Source organism: Synchiropus splendidus, chromosome 1 (assembly GCF_027744825.2).
Source record: "Synchiropus splendidus isolate RoL2022-P1 chromosome 1, RoL_Sspl_1.0, whole genome shotgun sequence".
In the NCBI taxonomy this organism is placed as follows: domain Eukaryota; kingdom Metazoa; phylum Chordata; class Actinopteri; order Syngnathiformes; family Callionymidae; genus Synchiropus; species Synchiropus splendidus.
The window spans coordinates 29,914,606-29,941,582 of NC_071334.1; positions in this window are offsets into that span (position 1 = coordinate 29,914,606).

The window sequence follows — 26,977 nt, forward strand, 5'->3', positions numbered from 1 at the left end:
GTTTAGAGCTTGATCCTGTATGGGCGTCTTGTTTTCAGGTGTTTGGTTTTCCTCAGCGACGTGGCCAAAAGATGGATGAGACTTTCAGCACTGATAACTCTGGGGGTCGCTGCCACCATTAGCACGCGAGCAGGCTGACACCCACCGTGATCTCGCTTCATCTCAAACAACCTGGAAAATCTACCACGCTAAAGCTGTCATGGCTGACCACTTCTATATTTGGAGTGACCATGATGGACAAGCACACTGTGTACCCAGTAGCCCTGGCACAGTTCTCTTTTTTTCTTCCCGTCTTGCTCCCCCTCTGGCTCTCTCTCTAACACATACAAACAGCATCTGTTCTGAAGTGACAAACACCAAAGCAGGAAGGCAACGTTCCTAGATCTGTCAGCCCTAATTTGTCCGTGCAATGTGCCAGCATCATGAGTGAAGTTGTATTGACGTAAACAGGCCCGCTTGCATGTAAACTCATCAGCACTTGCGATGCATTCCAAATAATTATGTCTAATTTTGGGAGACAAACTGCAGGAAAATGCTTTGCAATGGTGCAGAATATGAGGTTTAGCTCTCGGACTGTATAAATTTGCGTCATGGTTCCCAAACCGCGATGATGCTCACTTCATGATGCAGATGGGATATTTTCTTCACGCAGTCATGGGAATTCTCCTTTTCACAATCCACTCCTCTGATCCTCTGTTAGCTAACAAGTCATCCATGTTGATGCATCAGTGGTGGTGGTGGATCACTTATTTATTTATTTTTTTCAGAACAGAAAAGATATTGTGGTTCACTTTTACAGTTACTTATTCAAGTTGAAGAAAATGTGACAAACATTTTGTGAACATATGTTTGTAAAGGAATACAGGGGGGAACTAAAGCGTAAAATTGACGTGGTTTGAAACAACGCAGGACTGTGACAGTTCAGCTAGCTATTAATTGTAATTGTTACCAGGTAAGTTTAGGTTACTTCTCCACTGCTGACTCCAGCTTTTTACATCGACTGTATTCACATGAAAATGTGCACATAAAGACATTCGTCTGCAGAAGCGCTGGCTCGTGTACTTGTTTAAGACAATCACGTGACTCTGTCGTCTCTGCAAAAATGTGCAAACTGTGTTTATAAGGAGGCGCATCTGTCAGCAGGATGCAACTGCTGAAACAATCTGATCTCACGGTTGCTTGTGAATGTGTTTGTGGATCTAGGGGGCAGCTCCAAGGGAATCGCAAAGTTGTCAGCCATGTAGGAACAGTATCGTGAATGCACCACTGGGTGCACCACGGTTTGAAAGCCAAAACATGCAGCCCGGCCGGGAATATAGCCTGCTATTACTTTTCCCGGAACTAGGTGCCACAATTCCCGAGATATTCCAGGTTTTGTGACCAATTTGAAAATGAATGGGAAGAGGATTCGTCCACTTCAGAAATTTGCCTCTACTTCAATGGCTCGCAGCTCCCACAAACCTTGGCCAAGAAACTCAAAACGCAGCCACGCTTGTTCTCTGTCGCCCTAAAAAGGTTCAGAGCCAAGTCGTATTGTTTGCCCACAAAACAGCCTCAAAGAACCTGAGATTTGGCAAAAATCGAAAAGTTAGAGTCGGCAATCAAGCTGGTTAGAGTGGAGCAGAGCATACGAAATCTGGTCATGTTTGGGTTTCTAAACTGCGATAGTGGTCAAACGGTGGGACGCAGAAACATGAAAATGGAAAGTTTTGTAGTCACACTTGTCCTCTCTCGTAAAATGTGCTCAGAATTACTGTAATGTTGTTAATTCAGTCTGTCAAGTAGGTTGCCTGCAGGGATTTTGAGTGTCCAGCAGGTGTTAGTATTCAGTGCCACAGTATCAGCACAGCGTGTCATTGCGTCGAAAACGCTTTATGATGCTTCATTTACCCGTCACTAGTCTGCCTCAACGGTGTTTAGGTTCCGACCCATGAAAAAAAAAGTATTTTCTGAGTGGGTTGTTTTTTGTATTTATTTAGTTTGTTTTTTTGTTCATTATTTGGACAGATTTTTGTCATGGTGGCCCATGGGACCAGACCCAGATGCTAAATCGTTGACGGTGAACATCGTAATCGATAACAACGAGAGTAAGATTTGATACAATGCATAGAACACAAGACACGAACAGGAAACATGGACACAAAGGACGTCACCACCAAAACTCGGAGCGAGGAAACAACACACAGGGTCGGGGAAAAACCCGAAACAGAAAATGGACAAATCAAAGTCAAGCCTCAAATAACATGGACAACAAAAACTCACAAGGCCCAAAAAGCGCCCGATGGTGGAATTACACACACACACACACGGAAGAAAACGAACTAAAGAAAACAATAAGGTGAGTCGCAAAAACACTTGTGCGACAAAATGCAAAAACCAAACAAGGAATATACTAAGAAGGCGGCACAAAGTAAACACGTATGCACAATCCAAAATCTATCAATCGCACAAGAGGGAGATCTTTCCCGGTGGATGCGAAGTAACCATCTGGCAACACAGTGTGGAACCAAGTAGTTGAAGTCAGCAAGGCTTAATTGTGGGATTGGTCCCAGTTGTGTTGTTGTGAAACTAGAGGAGGGGTGACAAGGAGGACTGGAAACAGAAAAACACACAACCAGGAAACGCCAAAATAAAAGCACAGAAACATGACGGTTTTACAGTTTATCTTGCATCATTTTCTCTGAACTTTATAGGATGACGTAATCATCAGCCTTTTCAGTATTACAGACAGTTTCAGATTATAACAGTATAATTGATTGATTGAAGGTGGTGCTGAGGAGGTGTTCATGGTTATGGTGTATCAGGAGTGCCATGGTGTGGCTTGGAGAAGGAAAAATACATAGAAATGAAAGTGGAACTACACAATTCAGGAATAAATAAGGAAAGATAAACCAAAATTTATATGAAAATATATCAATATATGAAAGTATATAAATGGAAGTGAAAGAGATACCTCTACTGTTGTTTCTATTTAAATGTCATTATGGAGTAAAATAAATAAATAAATAAATAAAAATCTGGCTGGTCGGCATGTAACATAATAAGATAATGTGCAATGAAATCATCAGGAGACGGTCATTTGCAAACACTACAACACTATCCACTCTATATGGATCTAAATCAAAAACAGAATTGGTGTCATGGCACAAACCCTTATGAGACCAAAGCCTATTGCCGCTCAAATAATACTTATATTGATTTTTTGACCGGCAGTTCTCAAAATAAATAGTCAAATAAACAAATACAAACTTTTTTCATCACATAATTTCAACCAACATTTTAATTTTAGAGGTTCAATGTTGTCGCTGCGCTTCCAACATATTTGTTAAGTACAAACATGATGGTTGATGGCTGCTCAATTTTTTCCATTTAAAGATCACTCGTATGAAATATGTTACGGACCTCTTCCTCTCTACTATCAATTACTGCATATTTTCAGAGCTTAGTGGTAGGTAAAGCCCAGTGAACAAATATTTGGCGTGTCCCAGCAAACATTTTCCTCCGTGTTTAATCACAAGTGAGTACAGCCGACTTGCATAGGTGTCCTTGAGTGAATCTCGGTGCTGGATAAACACTTGTGGTGGGCTCGTGTTTACAAAAATCTCCAGCTGACGTGTGCTCAGGCGTCCACAGATCAACTTTAATGTGTTGGTGGTATGGCACATTTGACCCTGCGGAGCACCTTCACATATAGATTACATGAAGAACGTGTTACAAAGGCGAAAGTGAGGGTGCATTTAAATTCTGATCATACCTGAAAAGAATGTTGCGCATTACAGATGAAACATTTACAGCACAAGTTCAAAGCTTGGATAACTAAACTAAGCGAAAACCCCTTATCACTCACATGGTAATTGAAAAACTAACTATAATAACTACAGTTGAAGATAACAAAAAACACTAAACATGCAGTATTTGCTCCACCCAACACAAACGTCCTGACCACCCCACCAGTCCATCAAACTAAAATAAAGATATAAATACTTCAGAATTCACAATTCAGAATCTGAACTGATTTGTATTTATTTTTATTCATGTTAGAATTCACTGCTGTATGTATGTATGTATGTTGTAATGCTGACATTTGTGTCTCTTCACAGTGCATTTTAATCATCCCAGGAAAAGGAAATGATCTCTGCAGGGATTGCAAGTGAGACGGATGTTGAATTTCCGACAAATGTTTTTTCAAAAGTCTCATGATCTTGTTTTCTAACTCACTCGTACAGAGTGTTACTGTGGATTATATTTCTGTGAAGGAACTTCTTTAATAACAATCGTCACATGGTTGTAACCTTTATTTTAACCCTGACCCAAATAGTTTGGAGCTCCCTTATGAGCAGAGGGTTCGACAATGATTGACATTGGATCGTTCGATTAAAGTAAAATATGGCAATAGGCAATAAGTATTCTGTTTTGATCAATCCTCATCACGCAGATCCTGTATTAAAGACTGGTGTTCATGGCCCCTGCCCAGCAACAACTGTTAATATTACTATGTCATACTGTCTCTATAGTAATATACACACTGTTCTTCAGAAGAATTTTTTTAAACCAAAAAAAAAATGAATGTCTAAATGATTAAATGATTAAACAAAAAGATTATTTATTGAATTATTTTCATGACAGTATTGGAGGCAAACTTGTTGAAATAAATTGTATTTCAGTTTAAAAAGATTTTTCTACACGCAACACATGACGTATGAGACCCTTTTTTATTCTTCCACTTTGTTAACGTTTTTGAATTTCTGGCCTTAAGGCACAATGCTCCCTCACAACAGCCCACCTATATAATGTGGCCCTTGTGGAAATTAAACCTCCCACCCTTTGTCTACTGCACTGTTTTTGTATTTTGAATTTCCACCTCAAAACCATATGAGTGATGGACTTTTTTGAAAATGTTATTTAGTCATATTCACAAGGATTCTTTGCCTCTGCTTGTTTGCTGGACATTTTACGACCATGTCGCTCGCTTTATAGCTCACTTTTCACTTCCAACAGCATCTGCGGAGCCAAACTGATGTATGCTCAGCAACTGTTGAAGCTCATTCAGTTTCACACTCCAGCAGCCATCTCGGGCCAGTGGCTGGTTTGACGTACCATGTTTGACAGCACAAAAGCTGTTTCATTTCAAAATATTTGCTCAATAATTCAGAGACAGATGTGCTCATATTCCAATAGATTTGATTTCATGCAACTTGAAATGAAAGCCTGCCCATAAAATGCAACAGTAAGTTTAGGCTGATCTGGGGGCTTTTATTTTAAAAAACTGGGACCAAGGAATATATTCCAGATTGTTATCGGGAACTGTCCAAAGACTACACATGCCTTCACTGCTATACTGGGGTCTTGGCACGCTGGTGTATTTGCGTAGCACTTGCACACCAGCAAACTGGAGAGGTACTTTGTCCGAGCACAATTCAGTAGCTTCAATGCCAATAAAAATGTATGCTGTCGTTTTTGTGAGCTGATTCGCTTCTTGTATTGACTCAGCAATAAGACTCTGATGATATTTGATGCATGTGCCCAACGGCCTGTCACTATGTTACCAAAATATGCCAGACGTGATTGAAAGAGGAGAAGGATTCGTCTTGAGCTATGGGAAAGACAAGCCGGTGACTGAGCAAATGTAGCATTGTTTAACTTGTCGTGTCAGTCTTCCTGCTCACTTATTACATCCGTTGGTGGTTGGCACTTTTTAAATGTTTTTTATTTAAAGTGAAAACATCTCTGCCAAGAGTCAAACTGCTGACAGAGGAACCAGTCAAAAAAGAGATGTGTTATAGGGGATGTTGGAATTGTGATTTATTGGGCCTCTAACTTCTAGCAGCAAGTAAATATATTCAATTATAAAGAATAATATTCAGGTAAACTGGATGATATTCTATAGCTTTAGTGGTCTCGCATGGTTTAAAAGCTAACATATTGAAGGCAGCTTTTTTCCTGAATGGGATTAGAGAACACTAGAGCCTATCCACTTACTTCAGGTGTAGCAGTGATGAGCTGTGCATTTCAAAAAATCCCCCTCAGAATTTGACAGCAGGACTGGAGGAATAGAAACAGACTTATGCATGAAAACAAATTCTTACGTGGAACTCTAAATATTCAAAAAATAAAGAGGTATTTGAAATCATGTGGACAAAAAGTCCACTCAGAATAGGCAAAGTTTAACAAGATTTTACAGCCAATTGCAAAATCACAATTTAATATCAGAAAGTTGCCCGCATTTTGGCAACAGCGTCACAATGAAAGCAGTCTGTTAGAGTACAATCAGACAGCAGCGCCACGTCACCAACATATTTAACTTAAAAGAAGAAAAAAAAAAAAGAAAGAATCATTATGTTTGGACTGATGAGGAAGGAAGCAAGTGATTTTAACCATGTGTCAAGGTCCCTGAAAGCTGAGTTTTCATCAGGCTGGCTGTGTTGTTTTACACGTATCAATATTAAAATTTGAAAGTGTCGTTCTCTCTCTAGATTCAGTCACGATATGAATTTGGGAAAAGAGCCTTTAACAGCTGAGGTGGAGATGAAAAGTACAAACACACTGTCGCAGCACTTCATTGCAGTATTATCGCTTATTATTTGATCTTAAATGCTGCCCACATTAGGATCAATCTCTGTGGAGGCAGTAGTGTTAAGAACCAGAACAGTTTCATGAAGATAGAAATGATGGAATTCACCATAATTCAGTGCCAAATGCAGTACTCATTGATAAGACTTCTGGAATCCAATAACTTTTGCAAATAGAGTCAGAGACTGTCATATAGTGCATATAACAAACTTTGTCGAAACAAAATTTGCCACTCAAAAGACCACATCCAGTTCATAAATGTAACCTGGATATGTCTTTTTTTTTGGTTTTGGACTGCGGGAGGAAACTTGAGTACCGGGGGAAGCCCACACAGAGGGTAGTTGATGCTAGTTCATCTCTCACTGAGTGATCAAATGATGTGTTAATGATATAATTGCTGAGGTTAAGCAAGAACAGAGGATCTTCTTCCAGCACAAGTCAGTGATCAAGTGACAGAGGAATTTGAGGTATCACCCACAAACTGTCTGAAGAGATTTTACTCTTCCAAAGAAAAAAAACAAAAATAAAGAAAAACAAAACAGCCATAAAGCCTTTTCCTCCATATGACCCAAATTTGGCGAGCCCTGATCCCATCGTGAAGCAGTAGAATCCCACAAATCTTGAACGAATAACAAACTGACGTGGACAGAACAGTCTTATTAATGGACCTTGACAGCTGAATTTGAAAGTATCTCTTTTTCCAGCAAGAAGCATATATAAATATTGGTTTTCTATAGAAGCCAAGACACTCAGATATTTCAATCAGGCAACATTTAATGTTTTGTAGAAAGGTCCAGGAGTTCGACAAAGCAATCCATCAAGGTCCAGAGAGAATTACCAAAATAGCTTTCATCATGCAACTTACTGCCATTACTTTCATAACTTTGCATGGAAATAATACGGAGTTGCCAGACCACATACACTCAGTGTTTTTTTGTTTTTTCTTACTTATATGATAATAATGTGCCCCACCTGAGTTCTGTCGGAGCCCAATGGGAACCAGACCATAGTTCAAGACAGTGGGATGAAGGACAGGTGATCTGCTGATCCCAAGCTCTCTCACTTGCGGACACACTTGAATTATTCTATTTGGGAAAAATTCTTACAGAATCTTATAATATGAAAAAAAAAATGGCCACACTTAGTCTCAGTGTGTTCGCTGTTGTAACACGTGATAAGCTGGTAATATTATTTATGTAGATCAACTTACTTGTTTCTGCAAACACATGGTGATGTGTAAAAAAAATAAATAAGGAGGCTGGGCTTAAGTAAGCCATCGGTTTGAGCGACTGTCATTCTATGTTTAGAGACAGAGGTTGGCGATAGTAAGGTACTGGCAGGCACTGCATTCATCCTGCGTGTACCAATGTGTCAATTGCTATTTAAAGCCCGTCGAAAAGCTTTCCGTTTTGTTCGCGGTGAGCTACATTTGGGGTTATAACTAGCAACTGATATCCAATATGATTCAGTGGAGAGCTTCCACACGATCTTTCCAAACGTCAATATATTACGCCATGGGAGTGAGGATATGTTGGTTGCAATTGGAAGCAAGAGGAAGAAAGTGTCAAAGACTCTACAGGTGCATACATTGTACTATACAACATGTCCACAGAGTAAGTCGGGATGAGATTCACTGTCTTGGCTGGTATAATAGGAATGTAATAGGAATCACATGATGCAGTATTAGGACATGCAGGGTGAAGAAACCCCAGGTTATGGCAGGTAAATATCACAACACATTTGCAAGTTACGTTACAGGGAATGACTGTGCAGTCTCACTTCCTTCCTTCACCTCTTCCAGGAGCCATTTGTCAGAGAGACCAATGCTTTTTAACCACACATGTCCCCTTGTCCCCAGACTGCCCTGCACACAAGTCATGAAAAAGTCATCACTAGCAGCCAGACAAGCTGATCATGGTAGATGCATTAAGCCTCCTTGGCTGTCTCCCTTCCCTAACACTCCTCACCTCTTCAGAGGGCACGATGGGAGAGGAAAGAGCCAAACAGTGGGAGGAATGACTGTGCTGGCAGCGAAAACTGTGGGGCAAGAAACAAGCTAGATAGCAGAAGAAACACACAAGGGAATAATTTGAGGAGTAGAGGAGCATGGGAGGCGTGTTAAATAGATGTTTAATTCAAGCTGCTTAAAGGGTGAATATGAGGGTGACTGAAGGGCGACCTCTCAACAACTCTGATGTGTAAAGCAGATGCCCTGCATTTCTTGTTCCTGGAAAACAAATTAACGCTGCAGTTGTGGGTCTCTGATTCCAGTCCTCTTCATGCAGATAACAAGAGGGAGAAGGTGGGAGTATATTAAGGCTTAATGGCCAGTTAACCTCTTTTAACCTGAATCACTAAACAGACCCAGACCCAGTGAGCCATTGTAGCTCCACAGAATGAGAGATATGAACTTCCTATCCACAGGCAGTCCCTGGCCCACACGATTACATATTCTATTACCAGCTGCACGGACCAAGAATAATGTCGATACAACTTATCTTTCCCACATTGCGAGAGGCAAAATGTTTGAAGTCTTTGGGTGGGTAGAAAGAAACAATGGCTAAATATTCTGCTGGGCTATTCAGGGAAATATCTTTCTTGACCAAACAAAGCTGCAAAAACATCACTCGGAGAAAGCGTAACCACACGAGGAAAGTGAAAAATAAGAGAGGAACTTGGGGGAACAATCATATCGAACTGAAAAGGATCTTCTACCGATTTTCAGATTCACACTCCACAGAATTAGCTCTGACTTTTCAGCGTGGACTTTGTCATTTTCTGCGTTAAAATACGAAGCAGTTCTGTTTTTGAGAAACTTATAATAAGGATTTCACTCAGTAAAAGTTGCTAAGGTGACCTCTTTGATCGTGCTCTGTTGGATGAGTTTCAAAGGCAAAGGGCATGAGCCTGATGAGGTTGATTTACTGTAGTACCACTTTACACTTGCAGTACTAAAACACGTGCAAACTAGTTGAAAACGTGAAGCCAGCATGGTTAGCATATTTCAAAGGGGCTAAATACACACACACAATTCATTGCGTTCCACGGTCTCAAACTGGTCCTCATAGTGCTGCTGGGGTGCTGGTTTTGGTTCCAACCCAACAAGCACACATAGGTTCACCAATCAGGAGGACAAGCAGCACCAGCCTGTCAATCATTTACAGTCTTATGTCACCTAATTGCTAAAATATATTAGATTTGGTTGGAAGAAAAACGCGCGCCAGGCCCTTTCGTGGATTAAAGTTGAGACCCTCGGGTTCATAGGTTTACAGAATCAAGACTTAGCTGAAATTAAAACAAAGAGCTTTTACTTAAGAGTCGGTGTCAGAAATGTTTTTGGACCAGAGCACATCACAGAGGGTTCAGGAAACCGTCGACAAGCGAACATAAAAACTGGAGACCTTGGATGCTACAGAAATCCAAATTTCCATCGGTGAGGGAAATGGGTTTTGAAGCGTGGTGAGTAATCGAGGCTCACCGCTGAGGGAAAAGTGGAACAAGAAAACTATGAGAATCTTTCCTCCAAGTCTTTTGCCATGCTCTTCAGTTAGACCACATTGGCAAAGCTTACAACAACATGTCATATGACTACTGACATTATTTTGTTTCAGCTATTGTAACGAAAAGAAAAACTTCACTGGTGCATGTAAGGCATTTACCAAATACAGCCATACATTCTGGTGGAGCACTGGCTCGCCTGCACGATGGATGACTCATCCAGAGTCTTAATAATGAGGTCATGGCATAATTCAATAGATGCTGAGAATTAGACTTTTCCCAGACATATACGCTCACAGTTGCACATTGTGACCAATTTAGATTCTGGAATACATGTCAGAAACCGTGACTTTGCAACCTTCATGGTCGCCAGCGCTGCCAAGGGAGCTGACTGCAGCAGTGGTGGAGCTACTTCATGATTTCCATGTCAGCCAGGTGAGTCAACGCGTGACTAACCAGCGAGACTAAGCCACTATCAAGCGTCTGCATCTATGGCACGGGGCTGCAAAGCCATGATGTGTAACACAGGAGAAAATCTGTCTCTTCCCCTTTTATTCTGGGCTTCCCATGCAGCAGGAGCCTCAGCTTTGATTCCCGATGACAGAGGGTGGGTTTGTTTTGTTCCTCTGTGGGCTCGTGACATGAACCTGGAAGCCATTGAGCCATGGATGGAGAGTCTGTGAGGCACCCAGAATCGGCGGTGACTGACAAAAGAATTGCAAGTTTACACTGGGCGTAACCTGGGAGCTTTCGATGATGAAAACAAAATGTAGATGTTTGGGAGTTAGAGTTCACTGTGATTTAAACAGACTTTTGCTTTCTGATGTGTTTGAAAGTTTGATAATCATCCAACAGGCAAGCATGAGGATCATGAAGGCACCTCAAAATCTTGCACTGTGATTTATTTTATTGACTTGTTTATTTTATGAAAAATGGTTGAAATATTCCATTAATAATTCCATTATTAACCATTGTCCCTTCCCTGCACTGAAAGCAAATCAACAAAATGTCAAAATGTTAATTCCATTTTATTAAAGTAGAATGATATGAATTATTTACTCGCTGCTCTTCACCATTTACGATTGCAACAGCTAGAAAATAAATTTAACCTCCAATGACTTGTATTAAAAGATTTTTTTTTCTACATGGGCTGAAACCAGGAACACGAAACAGAACAATGGAGTAGCATATTTATTTTTATATATTCATGATTCATTTCATGTTGTTTGTGCTGCGGCAATCATTATAATTGGTATAATATGTCGACAGAGTGCAGCTCACCTTTCACATCCTTGACTGTGATGCTTCTTTTTGCTCCAGTTAGTTTGGTTGATGTTGTCATAGTTTTATTACTGGTAGATAATTCACCAGACTGCAGGATACATCTTTTTCAGGTTTTAATTGAAATGATCATTTACTCACTAATAACAACAAAAGAAACAATATGAGGTTACGATTCACTTTTACTTTGGTTATTGTAACGTCCTTCTTGTTTCTTCCTCTCCTCATGTTTACGGCACACGGCTGCAGTCAGTCATCAGATCAGCATCAACAGCTCATAAGCACCTGGACTCCAGCGAGATCGACTCCCTTTGTCCCTTGTGGTGAATTGGCTCTCCTCGTTCGTCCTCGCGTTTTGCTCGCTCGGTTCATTGTTTATTTACTTCTTGATTATCCCTGGTGCCTGAGTTAGTGTTTTGTCCCTTCCTCTGTTTCCGAGTTTCTTCTTAGATTTGTTATCGCTGTTCACTGTGTTTTGTCCCTCTGTTTACAGATTCACGTTCCTTTGATTCTCCTGGTTTTGGACATTTTGACTTCACTTTGTTCCTCCCGGTTCGGTGATGCTTCATGTTCTCAATTTATTGTTGTGTATCATTAAATATTTCTTCACATATTGCCTCCTATGAGTTCCTCATCACGGCACTTGCGTACCGCTCTGTTCATCGATCATAACACGTAGTAATTACCATTTACTCTTGCGGTCATTGCGTAGCAAGTGCTTTGACTTTGTGATGGAAAAAACATTGTTACTGTATATACATATGTTACTACATATTAATGGAAAGTTACTGACATTGCTCAGGCTTATGGAAAGTTACTGGTGAAGGCTGCCTCATTGTTTTTTGTTAAATCAATCCTCCTTGTTATCAGAACTCTGAGCGCAGGCTGAGCATCTCACAGATGCTGGAGGTTGTTGCTACATTCTTGCTTGTTTTCTCCAATGTTATTGTGCACCCCTCCCGTCCAGTGATTAAAGTGTATCCTCGCTGAGAATTCCTCAGTGAGAGTTTGAACTTGATACTGTGAACTTGTCTTCTCGCTCTCTTTGCAGAGGTTCTTCAATAAATATTCATAAAAGACAATTCTCTCTTTCAAATCTCTCAGCCCTTTTCTCTGAGACAAGCATTTGCTACTGGCAGGATAAACACGGCAGACTTTGTTTTTATTGATACACTTGAAGAGCTGTTCTAAGTTCAGAAAAATTCAAGTCTGAATGGTTGACAAGGTTGAAGTTAATATGGCTTACAAACAGTCACTAGCTTCAGCTACGCCTGGTTTCAAAATAGTTCCTTCAAGCTCACTGCATGCCACTTGATTCCTTCTCCTTAACAACCACGGAGTCTGAGCTACAGTTTGCGTCGGTGTTTGTTTGTTGCCTCAATGGTGGCCACAACACTGAGCACATGGCAAAAGCTGAGCAAACCACCCAGACATGGCGTTGCATTAAGCAGCAGAACCGCAGTAAGCCGGCCAATCAGGAACTAATGGCAATATTTGGACCTTGTATTTAGCTGTCACACAGCCGTCAGCAGAAGAGGCAGAGCGACCGCTGCGTTGCGCCACAGTCTGTGATTACGCTCCGCAGCGCGAGGAAAATCAAAGCGCTGATTACACTCCGCAGCTAAGTCAACGCCAGGCCCCACAGACACAGAGGCTACAGCTGACTGAGGTCCAAATGGCAACAGAGAAATGTACAGTTTTTGCTTCCGCTTGGTGCGTCATTGTGAGCAGCTCATCAGGGATTCCATTTGGCTGTGGGATTCTCCGTGCGGTGAGCCCCCTCATGTCGAGCGTTCCCTTTGTAATCCGCTGTCAGCCAAGCAAAACCTTGAGAGATACTAGGAGCCCTTCACACTCATCGCGGCCTTTGCATTGGTGGAAACACTGATGGCAGTGTTACTCAGTTTGGGATTATTGTTGCCACCACATGTTGGTCAGGAAGAGCCACTCTGAACAGTGATGGAGAGAGTTTCTTCGCATATTCATTTCACCTTGTGGCTGACTTGTGGCCTGAGGTCTATTGTCAGGCATGTGGCGTCGGCCTGTCTGTCCATCATAGGTTTTATGAAATAAAAACGTGTTAATGTGTTCCAGTAACCGTGAAAAAAAGAGATTGTTTATGTGCTTATTTTTAAACATCAATTGTCACTGGAAAGGTTTGATGGTTGAGTCTTGCATTCGGCTAAAATCATTAGTATTTGTGTAGTTTTGTCGCTGAATTACATTATCGCCAGTGCGTCCTACCTTTATTCATTTATTCACTATGTAGTTAACTGAGCTCACTGACTACCGGCATCATGGTTTCAGGGTTTCCGTACACTGTGAGGGAGTTATAAAATGATGCTGATCATACCTTGTTCTAAACACCTCAAGCATGGACTCAACATATGAAGTGTGGATTCAGCTTCTTTCCTTCCTGTAGCCACCATTACCACCACCAAACCAGTCACTTGACAGCAGTATTTTCAACCAGTTCAGAGACTTCTGACTTTTTCAATAAGTCGGCACATTTGTTCTTGCTGAAGTCGGCAGGAGAAGTGACAGATTACTGAAAATACAATTGGTTTTCAGTGTAGTGAAGTGACGTCAGACATTTTAATCGGTAAGTTCTTGAGGACATTCACTTTATTTACTAATGAAATATCTTGTCTTTGGTCAATATTCTCGACTCAACTAGTTTAGTTTTGTTCATCAAAAACGAGTTATTTCACCAAATCCGGCAGCGCTCAAACTTAATCTCTCGTGACCCATCCACAGGTGGCTGGCAGCTCGTCACGAACAACCTTTGACCCTTCACCCAACATGGTCGGCATCTCTGACAATTATCAGCAATTGGTCAGTTATTTTCTTAGTCAACTGAAATTACCAGGCTGTTAAAGTAAGCAGGCGATAAAATGTAAACGCTTCCATTCCCAGATCAGAGAGGTAACCACCGTCACACGTGCACTCAGTCTGACACACATTGCTGAGGACTTTGACCTCTTTTTTTTTTTTCAATGATAACTTATTAATGTTTGCCACGTTCTGAACGCAGGCGTGAGTGGGTGAAATAACTCAAATGAACTGTAGATCCAAATTTATGACCCCTGACAGACAATGCAGATACTGCTCTGTGTGTTCTCACTGTTGCTATGAAACAATAATTCTCCTGGAAGAGGGAAAAAGTGAGAGCGACAGAGTGGAATAAATGTTAGTGGTGGGTGTTCGCTGCCTCACGTTTGACAGCAAATGATTGCTATTGGGGTAAGACAACAGCAGTTACAGGAAGTTCATGACTCTGATCCAAGAGGGGATTATGGGATCGACTGTTTTTCATTTCGATATCTATGTCACGACTCAGTAGTGCAATGGTTTTAGTGGAAGCGACTCTCTTTCACTGGGAGTCAACTCAAAGTTAATCTCAAGGAATTTGCTGTTTTTATTTATATATGCCACAGTGAGTGAAGGTATTTTTAATACATTTAAAATGATTTTTTTATTAGTGTTGTAAAAACAAAAGCAGCAATCAGATTGTTCACCTTAGGTTAGGAACAAGTATAATTGATCAGGATTAAATATAGTTCTTAATCTAGACATGAGGAAGTATGGAATGGATTTATGAACTTTATATGATCATGAAACACTTCACTGCCCTAATTTCTATATTGAATGTGAATTCATTATGTTTAAAGTATGTTATTAAAGTTTATTATTATTATTATTATTATTATTATTATTATTATTATTATTATGATTGCACTATATTCCTGACAAATTGCAACAGAGACCAAGTGATTATTAGAATGCTGGAAACACATATTCACATCATGTTTGGCCTCTACATGTTTATGTTGGTATGGAACCTCTTGTGGTGCAACAACCTGCATTCTGTCATGTTTGTGTTTTTTGCCGACACCACACAGCAACTGACGCACAGGAAAAAACGGCTGCACACACCTCCGCTCAGTTTATTTTCCTCTCGGTTTTGTTCAGCTGATGTTTGACGTATTGCAAAGAAGTTGGGAGATCTGAGTTATTACTGTCATGGATTCTATTTGGGTGACATGACATCACACAGAGTGAGCTGTTTGTATGTTGCAGTTGTGTAAGTGATTGAAGGATCAATGATGGAAGCAGCTTCATTTGTTTTAAGTAAAGAATTATTCACTAAATTATATTGCATCATATATAAAGCAAGGCTGTTGAAATCTAGCACTTTCCATTAACTGGGTGAAGCCCACAATTTAGCAGTTACAGTTCTGTTCAGGGAATCTAGTCCACTCTGCATCAGTACTGTAGCATAAACCCTCTCAACCAGTCTTATCACTCTCTTTAAATAATATTAGTAGTTTTACCAATATTAATAGTTTTTTTAAACTTACTTTATTTTCAGTTTCTTTGACTTTCCTTTTCTTTCTGCTGATGATAAATTGGCATTTTTTGTTGGACTAAATTCAATTCAATTACCTTTGAAATATTGTGCAAGATTCCAACAGACATGGCTGAAGGTTATCTTTTGTATAGAACAGTTGCTTGACTGAATTCACTCGCACGGCACTCAGTATTTCAAAATCCCCAAATGCTGTTAGACTGGATTTAAATTACAGGATTATTTAAAGTCTGATGCAGCCGTGTGTCCTCGCTCTGGTCTCAGTAGTAATAGTAGTCTACCAAAAATGTCCGTCCCAAGCGCTTAATCCTGTTTTCATTTCTTTAGCCAAGACACGGTACCATTATCGATCACAAAGTGTTCGTGGTTATACTGCATGTGAAGGCTCAGTTAGTTTGTTCATCTATGAACAGAAGAACAAGTCAAACATATTTTTAAAAATCTTTCAGGATTGGTTGGAAAAAAGGAAACTTAAAAGTGATATGATTTTATTCAATGTTCTGTATCTTTATTAACCAATAGAGGAGGTTACTTGAATAGCTCCATTTAAAAGAGGCAGAAATCAAATAACCTGTGTCTAATGAAATCGATCCATTTTCATGTGACTATGATGACAAAATATATGAGGAATATTCAGTCGCATCCGATGAGATCAGGACCCTCTGAGATCACGTCATGGCACTTTGAACCCCATGATCGCAGTATTGAGTACTGCAAACAACATTCGAGTTTAATGCATTTATACATAGAACTCTTGAGTCATGGCAGTCGTTTTATTGATAGAATTCATTGCAGGGTTTTCTATAAAGTGAGTGGTCTCAGCAGCTTTCTTGTTTTAATCACAATTCAGTTCTAAGTTTAATATCTACAACTCCATGTTTGCTTCAAATGATTGACAGATTTCCAGTCCCGGAAAGTCAAAAGTTTTTCGCCTCATTAAAGCTTCCAATAGTCAAGTTAGCGCCGTTGAATCCTCACCACGATGACCAGTGCATGGGTGTGCATGTTTCGGCGCCCTGGTGTCAGTGACTCACACCGGGGCAGAGGTCCATGCGCCAGGCGCCCATCAAATGCAACTTATGTGCCACTGAAACCTCAATGCCACCATGTTTTTTTTCTTAAGCTGTCAGTGTTGGTCAAGGAGACGTTGGTTACCAGGCAAAAGACAAGCTTTGAACATTCAACAGGGTGAAATAAAATGAGTCGAGTATGAGTTGTCTTGCTACTCTAGACAACAATGAAGTGCCTTGATATTGGCTTTATGAGTTCAACCTGAATTAATAGCGTCATTGAATCATGCTCCACCCAAGCGCGCACGAATCCACACACGTGCTGCACACAAGTCCGCCAGCATACACACTGATGTAGAGATTGCATGCATGTCTCGCCTCAATAGCAGTAGAGTCAAACAAATTGCTGAGGTCTGTGCAAACAAGAACAATGTGTGGCAGGATTTGTCTGACCACTCTCCCGCGACACGTGTTCCCGCTCGCTCTTTCTTGAGTTACCTATATTTATCCCTGCAAAGTCAACCACCCTGGCGTGGTATTATTGCTAAACATGAAATATGACGTAGCTCTTTTTTTTTCCAAATTCAAAAATCACACAACTCTTATGACCTGTCACGCAGCAAAGCGTTTCATCAAGCTTTATTTAGATTTGTCGCATTTAAAGCAACAGCTACGTGCTCACGTTCACTGATTTACTCAAATAAACAGTGGGAACAAGAATGTCAGCATTATTTATCATTGCATCGTATTGACTAACTTTCAATGTTTGTGAGGGTTGAGTAGTCAGTCTGTTCATAACTCAGCATTTATGGACAGAGGCTGGCTATTTGCTGCACTGCTCATAAGTTAAAGTAGATGCATGTTAAGAAATATATGTGAATGTCTACTGACATTTTAGACCAGAATATATATAAATTGCATTGGTTGTAAAATAATAATAATAAATATCCATCAACAAAAAGGTTGGATGGATGGCACTCGATTCATTCTACATTTAACAATGTTCATATTGCTGTTTAAAGGCCTATGCATTTTATTCAAGGTGAGGGGGAAAGCCACATAAGGGGTTATTAATAACAATTGACCCGCTTGGAATGCAATGGAAGGAAACTGTTCTTTCAGTCCACTGACACACCTTTACGTAACATTTTACACTGAAGACTGCCTTTATCGTCGGTGTAGTACGTAAAAGTTTGCTTTCCCAACGTCAATATACTATGCCATGGAGTGAGGATGTGTTAGAGAGGATAGGTTAGGAAAATTGATGCCTTATATTTATATAACTTGCCAGCTTGCATATTGCATGTTGAGTTTTATTCTCCTTTGATAGACCATTACTTAATCAGGCAATTATTTTGTTATACATTTGTGAATTATTATATATTATTCCTTCTTGTGTTTGTCATCATGAAAAAGCACAAAGAAACATTTTTGAGAAAAAATGAATTGTGTACACATTACAGTACGTTGTCAATTGTCGAGAGTTTTTTGTTTTTGAAATTGATCATTTCGTACGACACAATCAAAATGACAGCAGCAGCAACTGCAGAAATGCCAAGTATATTGTCGCTCACATGCTGTCATTCGCATGCACCTCAGATGAATATATCAGATGGTTTGCAAGCATCCAGAGGAATTTTGATGTTCTATCTCAAAGATGCTCGTGGCTCATGGGTGGTGCAGAAAAAGGCCGATCTGTAACGTTTTGCTCACTGAGGAATACTACCAGATAAAAACATATGAAGATAAATGATGTGTTCTTGCTTCTGCAACCTTGCTGGAGTCTCTCTCGGCAGTAAGCGCAGAAATATGTGCAGCTGCCATACAGTAGGTCCCGTCTCTATCGCATCTATGGCCACTGTTTATCTGCCTATGTGGAGTTGTGCATATGTGGAACAGAGTCTCAGCCACACAACGAAAGAGGAGTTCACGAGAATAGAATGGATTGAGATTTAATGATAAATGCCCTGAACCTGTAGGAAGAGAAGGGGGGAGCGATACGAAAAAGATCCAAACTTTCACCAACATGATTTTGCTTTAACATAAAGTGTAAGTGAACTTGTGAAATGTGGATGACAGACTTTTTACCTCCGGGTGGGCAGATTAATTAATTACGATCATTAGACTCTTGACAGTGAAATGAGCCTCATTAAAGAGAATTAAATGAAACACACACCAGCCAGTGCAAGGAAGAGGTGTGTGTGTGTGTGTGTGTAGCAGGGTTTGATTCCAGGGCACAGGAAATGACAGACAGCACCAAGAAAGAATGTTAGCTGCACTGAGCTGCACTGTGGGATTGATGACATGTGATCCAGCACGGATTTATTATTTATGTTTTTGTATTATTTAGATTAGGACAATAGGTTGGGTTCAGATCAGCTGCTGGCCCAATGGTGTGACTCCCCATGAGGGCTTTGCCCCCCCTTGTGGTGCAGGAACTTTACGCTGGAGTGACTCCAAAGACTGCAAAAATGCAATAGTTTACATTTCATAACAAAAACAAGGCCGCTTCACAGATGAACCCTCCAACTGTAATTTATTCTGGTTTGTTATGCAGCTCCTCATTTTGTGGTTGAGTACAGAAAATAGATTAATGAAAGTTCCTCCTCACACTGTTTGCAGTCATTAGAGTTTTAACCACTTAATCATTCCTCCCAGCTACGCACCAAAGATCAGTAGTTCTGTGTTTGTTTTTCCGTCCTCAGCAAGGGGGGGAAGAAAAGTCTGTTTGATCCAACTGGGAACATGACGCATCTGTTTGCTTCATCTCTCTATTTACCTGAGGTCCTTATTTAAAGCCGCTTGTGCCAGCGCATTGCTGGAGGCCGCCCATTGCAGAACCAAAGTCCCAGCAGACCAGGGAGTAAACAAGAGAGAATGAACAATGTGGATGGTGGTGGTGAAGAGAGGGAACAGATGGGCAGTTAGCGGGGGAATTGCACCTTACAAGGACGAGTGCAAACAATATGTTTCTGGGTTGGAAGGAGGAATCAACATAAACAGGACTTTTCCAGAGAAAAACATGGCCGTGACATAGTCAGCACTCACCCGTTCATGGTCCTTTGCTCAGTTGTGGCAACACATCAATACAGTATTTTTGACACCCACATGACCAGAATTTAAACCCATGCTGACTCGAATACATTGGTCTAGTTTGGTCACTGGGGGTGAGTTGGAAAAGGGAATATTTTGACTTGGTTCATCAAATTCCAAAGTCGAGAAAAGATCAAATTTCGTTAGGGACAATAAAGGCTATTCTGATGTGAACCACGAATCGTGTCACCCCTCGAAAGGTATGCATGACTTTAGAAAGTTTTACTGCGGCTTGTTGATTTTTAACTGACTTTTAAGCCATTTCAATGTTCCTTCAACTGACAATTATTTACATGTCTTTGTGTGAGGACATTTTGAGGAACTTTTGATGTTGGGACAAGTTTTACCATCTGGTTCCAGGAATCTTTTTAAGGATTCATCACTGTCTTGTTTTGCCTCGCTCTCTGCCTCAATGCATCCAAGACAGTTTTCTGAAAATGGATAGAAATCAATAAAACACCTTCCATGTGACTCAGAATGACTTGTCTTTTTTTAGGGTTGTTATAGTAGGTGACTCAAGGCTTGTTTACTTGCGAACCCATGCTTTGACAACCCTTGAAAGCAGCATTGGGCGACTGGTGCGCCCATTGTGACAAATAACTTGTAGAGCGATTACATTTTTTACTATTATGAGCAACACTGAAATAGTTTTTCATCAGTATAACTGTACACTACCTTACTATCCGGTGGCTTTTCCGAGGTTGTACTCCATCCAGCCTACTTAAATATAAATTCAGTCAACACCAATAATGGCTCTCATTCTTCATCATCTCGCACAAGTCATTTGGTGGAGCAACAGTGGAACACACTCCGTCAAGCAAACATACTCGGACGGGTGTTGTAATTGTTCAGGGCGCCTAAATTGCACCTGATAATTAGAGGCTGTTTTAAGAAAATCTGCCCAGCTATCAGTCACCTAAATGGAGCGTTGGAGAGGCCTGGACCCGCACGCTCACGTCTGGACCGCCTGCCTTTCAGGTTCACGGCAGAATTGTTAGGGTCTCAGGCCTTAAACCAGCTCCGTTGGTGGTCAGCCAAGAGGAATGGGGCAGCGACTCTGAGAGGCAGATGACTCAGTGCTTGTGTGTGTTTCTGAGCACTGACGACATCAATTCTGCTCTAAACACACTTGAAACTCAATTTAGTTAGAGCTGCTCTTGAGGAGGTACTTCACTGCTCAGTGCATTTGGAAGAGGAACGTGAGGGCTACTGTTGCCGCCCCACCAGTGAGTGCCTGATCTTCCAGATGCTGGAAAATAGGTCAAAGTCAAAGTCTAGTCAATGTCTTACATCGCATTTCATATCTATCTATCTATCTATGTATCTATCTATCTATCTATCTATATATATATATATATATATATATATATATATATATATATATATATATATATATATATATATATATATATATATATATATATATATATATATATATATATATATATATATATTTCATACAGTACTGTACATGAGACAGCATTGGACACTTGCACCACACACTAAAGTTTTTTCTGTGTTTGTGTGATGGTTGTGTGGAAACTTTGCCCCACCAACAAATGTTATAGTACAGATGTAGAATTCCATGGAGATTCTAGACAGTTATGACACAATGTTGCCCTTACACCTCAAATAATACTAGAGCAAAATTCTAATAAAGCATTGAAATAAAATTATGATGCGTTAAAGTGTATAGAGTGTTTAAGTCAAGCGCTGTTCAATAAAACCAGATTAGTACCATCCTGTGTTTTACCCATTTGCATAGCAGGTTACATCCAATCTCTGTTTTAAACATCAGTGTTTCCAACACGTGCTCTAGACTTTACAGACAATATTAGTGATGCAGACCCCTGTTCCAACCTTGTCGTAGAAGTCCAAACACTGCATGCTGTTTGATATGAGCAAGCAGGTACTTCACTAAATTTTCCGCGAAATGTTTGACGTTTTTTCTTGGAATTGATATTACTACTTAATAGTTACAGTGTAATTCAAATACTGAATAACGATAGAGCATTTGCCTCTCTTTTATTTGCATTTTCAGGAATGTCCAGCAAGAAGCACCAAACATCTTCTACTAAGTGGGACACTCTTTCCTTAAAAGGAGATAAATATATTTAGATAATTATTATTTTGCTATGCATTGAACAATGATTCCACAGAGGCGCCATGTCGTGCTGAAATGCCACAAAAATAGTAATGTAGCTCCGTCCGCAAAGACAAAGTGTTGTCAAGGTAGAGAAACGTTTAAACTTCAGGGAAAACATTACCCTTTTTGCCAAAAAATACTATTTTCACCTTACTTCAGGAGAGCTAAATTGGAAACTGTCATTTTGCTTGTCGTCGCCTTCGCAGTTATTTCCTTTGGACGTGAACGTGTCTCCTCCTGTCGCTTGTGTTTTCAGTTTGGCTCGAAATGATGAACAGTGGCACCGGTGACTGCTAGACAGGTCTGCATGTGGAACATCACGGTCACCGCACCACAGTCAGCCATGGAGCCACGGAGTCGCTGTCTTCCACTCCCACAGGACTTTCAACCTGAGGCGTAGGACGGGGTCTGACTGTGAGGGCTATGACTTCATGTTTCTGCTCACCTCCTCCTGCTCCTGGTTCTCATTGACTCTATCATGACAACATAGTTCTGTTTAACGTGCGCTGACTTAGGCCAGATTTTGGCCACATGCCACTTAAGATCTTATTTGGATTAAATATTTACATGCAATGTTGATACCTCAGGGATCCAAGCTAACCATGTTGCTGTAAATAAATAAGTCTCAGATAAAACACAGCAGAATCTGTGAGCAGCTGTTTCTCCCCCTTTTGAACAAGAACTAGTCTGAGAAAGACCTTCTCTTGCCTTTTTGGCCAATAGCAAATGCTCTGGAAGCGTAACAATGGATCACATTCATTCTAAATACGCACAAAATATTACTCATTCCAATTCAAAAATTCTTGCTTTAGATTAGAGGACAAGGAAATATCTGCATAAATATATGTTGTTTTATCTATTTAGTTTTCTTTCTTTTTATTTATTTATATTTTTATACACCCGTTAGGTCTCAAGTAGTGTGTAAATATTTATTTTTCTCATGTGAAGGTACATTTTTTTTAGATTCTATTTCATGTATTGTCATGCTCAGCAATGATTTTAATTGTTTTAATAATTATAATATAATTTTAAATTAAATAAGTCCTGGCACTAAGTGATTACCTCAATCACTTGCAAGCAGTTAAAATGATAAAAAAAAGTAAAATAATATATGTGACTACATTTGACAATGTTGTAAATTATTATTGTTATTATTATTTTTATTTGCGTCGGACATGTGGCTCAATGAGTGAAGCAGAAATAAAATTAGTATTTATCCTGAATGGTCCAGATTATATTTATTTTAATGCTAATTTCTAAAACTCAACCGAGTTTTTTCAGGCTCTTTTTCCATATCCTTTGTTCCCCACAAGTTCTTAAATATGTTTTCTATAATTTTTCCATCATAACAGTAAAAAACTAGCATAACCACAATAAACAAAGGATACATCACTGGGATGGGGGCACTCACTGTTATAGTCATCAAAACTCAAGTTTGGCAACAGACTGAAGCAGTGCCAGAATCTTGTATATGACATGTTCCAATCTGACTTTTCGTAACATCTTACCAGTTTGTTACATTTTCGGTCACTCTTCTTTCATTGTCACTAGTTGTCCACAGAGTATCTCTGGAAAGTTCATGCAGAGTGAGACGCGCTGTCGTGCAGACGAGGCCGGTACCCAGGGCATTAGTCACCTGAAGACAAACAAGCAGCAGCTAATCTTGGGCCTGTTGACCAGCAAATGTCTCCACAGCAGAAAGGTAAATGTGCGTGAGCGTGTCTGACACTCTGAGAGCTCCTCCACCCTGAAAGCCTCCCTCCTCTCCCTTCCATTCATTTGGCTAATTTTAAAATTTATCGCAGCACCTTGGGAATTATTAATGACCTAAACAAATAATCCTCATGACGACTGGAACGGCGACTCATTTCCTCGCCAGCGACTCCACCCTCACTCGACCCCATCTGAAAGCCAGGAATATGTAAATGGCCATTAATTGGAAAGGTTCCCTCGGTTTTTTTTTGTATTTTGAGTCAAAACACAGGCGCAGTGATGGGAGCGAACCCCGCCACTCGTGTTTTGCCAGGTCCTCACTAGGCAGGTTGGAGGATAATTTCACCTCATTACACTGCAGACGAAGCAGGTAGACACTGGGATTTTTTCCACCCAGTGGTTTCTGGAAAATAAAGCATTAAAAAGTGAGAGTGGCTGCTACTTTTTTTGTCTTGCGACTCATTTGAGTGAATTCTTCAAAGCAGAATGCACCTGCTGATTAAAAATAATTAAAAAAATATCATACCTCTCTCTGAACCAACGCTCTTACTTACTCTCCAGTTCACCCAGTCATCGTATTTATCTATGGCTCCTCAACCTGAGATTTATGAAGTGACAGCTCAATGTTCAGTGTGTGATGGTGAGCTGAGCAAACCAGCTTGTGACAACTCACGCACTGCCACATAATATAGTGGCTTGCTGTCTGGTAGACACACACGTGCCTGAACAATCGCACAGATTGGTGGAGTGTTTGTGAAGTGATGCTCGGCTCTCAATGCCTTGAATGTCATGTGTTAAATTTAAGGCCAAACCAGTACCATTTTATGTGGCCTGCACTTTATGAGACTGAAGTTGGATTTAAATAGATTAATATTTCTTAGGCACTTTCCTACAAAGTGCGCATCATCACTGTCATAAACAACTCTCAAACACCCAACATGAAAAAAATCGGGGGGACAACCTTGACATGTTTGTGCTGGCATATGCATAGATAAACCTCTAGAAATGCTCAAGCACAAGACCTTTAGCCCTGCATGAGAAAAGCACCCTTGTTGAAAGTGTCCATTTGTTCCTTCATTCTTAAATTCCAACAGTACATCAGAACATGTTCATTTTGACATAAGGATTTTAAATAGATTTTGGGAACTGAGGTAACGGTAAAATAGATATAATCAAAAGCAATGGATGCAAACCTGCCACCTTACAATCCCCAACACCAGTCTGTAGGCACCGCACCACAGAAATATTGCCTTCAATTGGAGCAGCAAATTGGAAAGACAATAATAATTGTACTGATGTTTTGTTCTGTGGCTTCCCATTTTCTGGCTTGAATTCCCTAAAAAGTCCATGCACTTCCTCGTGTTGGAGCTTCAAAAAGATTGGTGGTGAGGTAGAACAACTTACTTATAGATCTTCAGGGGTTGCAATTAGATATCATTGACCACCATCCAAATACGCTCTGTATCATGTCCTCATTTACCACATCCATGAGCCACATCGGGACCGTCCCAGGGGTCGACCCAGGACCAAGTGGAGGGATTCTGTCTCTTCACTGGCTTGGCAGCGTCTTGGGATCCAGCGGTTGGATGGATGTTGACTGGGATAAGTGCATTTGGTGTGACCTTCTGAAGGTGCTGCCCTGGTGACCTGGCAATAGATCAGTGGTTGAGGATGGATGGATGGATGAACTCATTGCTTGTCTTCCTCTAGTTCTTTTGCCTGGTGGTCTGTTTCTGTAATATTTCTATATTAAGAATATCTTTTCAAAATGTAGGCACTGTGGTTCCACACTCATTTCTAATTTTATAAATAAATATGGAAATAAAAATATTTTTTTAAGACTGCAGAATGTTGTTGATGAATTATATGGTCTCATATCTTCAAAAATCCTTCTGTATTAGCAAACAGTGGCATCAGTATGACAGTTCTTGTGCTCTGATGTATTTATTTTACTTTTGTCATGGCTACCCACACACACCAGCAAAGCAATGAGTTAAAGCAAAGCAAAGAGATTAAAGTATTATTTATTCATTTTTGACACTGTGTGTGACAGGCCAATTGAATCAAAAAGAAAATGGACTTGGAAAAATGAACCATTTCCAGCCATTTCTTCTCTGTTCACCATTCCATTAGATGAAATGTATATGATGGTTTGACCTATGATTTTTTTGAAATGAGAACACTGCTACATGATTCTTTCATTTTTTTTCCTTGCAGAATATAATTGGAAAAATCCATATGGAAGCACTGAACAGAGGCAAAACACCCTATATATGTCAGTATTATCCAGTGGTTTCGATCACCATTCACATATTTAAGAGCAATTCCTCTGTTATGAAATGAATAGCTTTCCAGTTGATAAAAGACACGTAATTCAATTTATCAATTTGATCATGCAATGCAATGAAATAGTAACTTTTGCTTGTAGCCAGATGAAACATGATCATGTTCCCTGCACATTTACCGTCTCCACCGCCACCAGTGTTTGGGTTTCAACCTCTTAGCTGAACCATAGAGAAATAGAAAGTACGTTTTTACTTCAACAAATTTGACCCTGTCCATTTCTGGGCCCCAAAGTCATAAAAGTCACCACTATTTGCCTTCAACGATTGCAATAATTTATGGACTAAAGATGAACAAATGCACGGTAGACTCATGGATGTAATGACTTCCTTGTGTACAGGGCAAAGCTCTCTGTAGACCCAGTCTCACCTATTGGTATGGTCCTGAGTGTTGAGTTCTGATGGAACAAACAAGATGCACAGGGCTTATAGTTTTGCTCTGCTGGAATGTATGCAACAGACATCGCACAATAAGGATGCAGCTTAAGGTAAAATAAAACAAAAACATTCTTAAGAGCATTAGCTAGTTCAGTTTCCATCTTTAGCTGATCATTCTGTGAACCCCTGACACATATACAAGCATGGGTCGCACAAGAGTGGGACAAATTCAAGCAGCGAGCGGGATCAAGCTGTGCCCCAGCCGAGTCGTCTCTGCCACAGGGTGTGCGTTACATAGACTGCTTGGTGTCGATGTAACGCTGCTTGGTGCGGCCTCTAACTCACACAAGAGTCCTTTTGTTCTTGATGGTCAGTTTGAGATGGGTAGAGATGTCTGGGAAAAAAAAAAGCTAAAGGAGACTAAATCCGTTTATATGATCTGTTTGTTTATATAAAATGTTTTCCTGAAATATTTCCTCAAATCAAAACGTCTTCATCCGGAATTTTAGTGGTATGCGTTTCTTTCACGATTAACAATGAGAGGGAAAAAAAAAAATCAGCTTGTTTTATAGCAAAT